General features: G+C 36.6%; 1 protein-coding gene across 1 annotated transcript in view; it reads right to left on the reverse strand.

Moving 5' to 3' along the window:
• The window catches only part of LOC104993052 (phospholipid-transporting ATPase FetA-like), a 73,191-nt gene that overhangs the window by 59,807 nt on the left and 10,207 nt on the right, over positions 1 to 3,177 (reverse strand). The gene's annotated exons all lie outside the window — the stretch shown is intronic.

Genomic DNA, 3,177 nt, shown 5'->3' on the forward strand with positions numbered 1-3,177 from the left:
TACAATGGTTGCTTTCAGCACTGGAGAATCACTTGCCCCTTAATTGTCCTGGGAGAGGTCTGAACAGTGGGAACTTGCTACCTCTTCAATGCTAATCTCAAGATGTTGACAAGACCATCTTACTTTCTACTTTTGGATCTTCAGTTGTTTGACCTAAGATGTAAGGGTTTGAATCTAAGAGCTTAAGAAAAGTAGGAGAATGAGACCAAATAATCCAAGGACAGGGCTTCTCTCCCACCTCCTCCACCTATAGGGTCAAACAAAAGAACAAACCTACCTGCAGTCCTGGAAAACAGACACTGCTTAAGCATGAAGAATCTCTTTCTGGGTCCTAACTTGGGAAGACATCTGAATACTCTTGGAGAACCAACATTTTTTTGTCTTAAGGCTAAAACTGGCCTTGGAAGACTAGACAGGCAACCCAGTCACATCTTGCTTAAGGTCTATTTCCCTAGGGAAGAGAAGCTGGTCAAATAGCTTAGCACTTAGGAGTTTAGAGATCCAAGTTAAACCTAAGATTTCCTTGGTGTTTCTCCATGACTTTTCAATTAATGATCAAACACTATACATTTCTCAAGGTTTGTTCTGTTCACAGCTCTATGCTGGGCTACTCTAGTAGTAGGGACTGAAAAAGAGTTAAACAAAATCTGTCCTGGAAAGTTCACAGCTATGTCTTGAATGGAGTTCTAACTAAATGACCTCTAAGGCCCCTCCCAACCCTGAGGGTAGGTTATTCTAACATAGAAATGGTTTTCTTTGATTTTAAGATACTCTGAATTTCTGAGTGTCTAAATCCAGATGACGATACTTGGACCCAAAGATCTTTTGATCTTTTACCTTACTAAAGTAGCTGGCTTTAGTAAATTTTCCATTTGACTTTACAGTTAATGTATTTTGGTTTCTACTCATTTGGGTAGCATTTTTTTTAGAAAACAAAGACAAAAGCTGTGCTGATTCTGTCCCAAGATAGACAAATCAGTAGTTCTTTACTAACTTGGCAACTAGTGTTTTGTCCTACTCTTAAATGTCAAACCAGAAGCAAGATCTTAAGGATATAGAACATTTGCTTAACTATAGAATTCTTGTGTTTAATTCATTTGACATGACAGTGATGGTAGATTTGGATTTGGGGTATTTATTTATTTGCGCAGGGATATTCCCTGGTGGTTCAGACAGTAAAGAATCCGCATGCAATGCTGGAGACCAGAGTTTGATCCCTAGGTTGAGAAGATCCCCTGGAGGAGGGTATGGCAACCCACTCCAGTATTCTTGCCTGGAGAATCCCCACGGAAAAAGGAGCCTGGTGGGCTACAGTCCATGGGGTCACAAAGAGTCAGACATGACTGAGTGACTAAGCACAGCTCCCGACTGACTGCTAAAGTGGAAAATAGAAAACAGAAGGCCAAGGATATAATGAGAATCAGTAGTTAGGGGGCTGAAAAGAGGAAAAGGAGCAGTGGTGGTGGTGGTTTAGTCACTCAGTCATGTCTGACTCTTGCGATGTCTCTGGAATTTCCCAGGCAAGAATACTGGAGTGGGTTGCCATTTCGTTTTGCAGGGAATCTTTCTGACCCAGGGATCAAACCCATGTCTCCTACATTGCAGGCAGTCTCCTGCATCACAAATGGATTTTCTACCACTGAGCCACCAGGGAAGGCTAAAAGGAGTAGGAATGGAAGAAATTAGAGAAATAGGGGAAAAATGAGAAACGGGTGGGGCCAGGGAAACGCAATGGTTGTTAAGTACATAAGAATCAGTCAAATCTGTTTACTTGTTCATTAATTATTTGCATACATTTATTGAATTTCATTTATGGGCCAGATATTGTGATGGGAACAGTAGTTACAAAGATGAATGAAATTTGTACCCATCTTTTAAGGGGTAACAGTTTTTTGGTGAAAGAGAACTAACATTTTCACAACCATATTTAACTCTAACAACCACCACGTACAGTGAACATTATTATGTTCTTTTTATAGATGAGGGAACTGAAGATCAAAGAAATTAAAATAAATAATGTGCCTAAGGATACAACATTAGTAAGGAGTAGAACTTGTTCAAACTCAGAGTGATGCCAAAACCTGCACCTTAGAGTTACTTAGAAAAAGCTTAGAGAGTGGAAAAGGTAGAGAAGGGGAAACCTGTTCCCACAGCCATATCCTAAATATTGTTATTATCCAGAGCCTCTCTAACTCAGCAATCATAAACTAGTATCCTATAGAGACTACTGTATGTGTATAAATATATATATACATGCACATAGACATACACTATATACATAGTATATATATATACACACACACATATATATCGTATATATATACACATGTATATTATATACTTACAGCACTATATATTAATATATCTACATATGCATAAAGTAACATATAAGTAAAAATTGCTTATAATTATAAAAGATTAGAAACAATCCAAATGTCAATTTGTAAGAAAGTGGTTACATAAATTATGCTATCTGCCAGGGAAGCAGTTGAAAAAAGAAGGAAAATGCTATTATGAAATTATAATTATGAAAACATCTCCAGGACATAATGTTAGGGTTCAGAATAGTTTAAGAAAGTGGGGAAATGATAATATATATATATGTGTGTGTGTGTGTGCACGTGTGTGTGTGTGTGTGTATTTGCTTTATTTGCACAAAGAAGCACTGCTGAATATATGATAAACTAATAAAAGTGATTCCTTCTAGGGAGCAGAGATATGGACAAGGATGGGGTATTGGAGCATGACTTTTAAACATGTATCTTTTTATGAGTTACTTATTCATAAATAAATAAGTGAAAATGAACAATCTAATAGAAAATGGGCAAAAACCATTAACAGTCGTTTCCATAAAAAGATGTACAAAGGCTAATTAACATAAAAATTATTGCTGTCACTCAAAATTAAGGAAAGATAGATAATGAAATGTCATTTTCCACAAAAGAGTCTGGTAAAGATAAAAAAGACTGACAATACCAATTTGGCAGGAATATGGAGAAATGAGAAGTTTTTGTTATAGATAGAAATATAAATAGATATAACCTTTTTAGAGGGCAATCTGGCAATACGTAACAAATATTTAATGTGTTTCATTTTTGATCTGGCCAATTCACTTCTAGGAAACTCTCCTAAAGTATATTCACACAAATGTGCCAAAGTATATGGCGTATAAAATGG

Source organism: Bison bison, unplaced genomic scaffold, assembly GCF_000754665.1.
Source record: "Bison bison bison isolate TAMUID 2011002044 unplaced genomic scaffold, Bison_UMD1.0 scf7180017864230, whole genome shotgun sequence".
Lineage (NCBI taxonomy): Eukaryota > Metazoa > Chordata > Mammalia > Artiodactyla > Bovidae > Bison > Bison bison.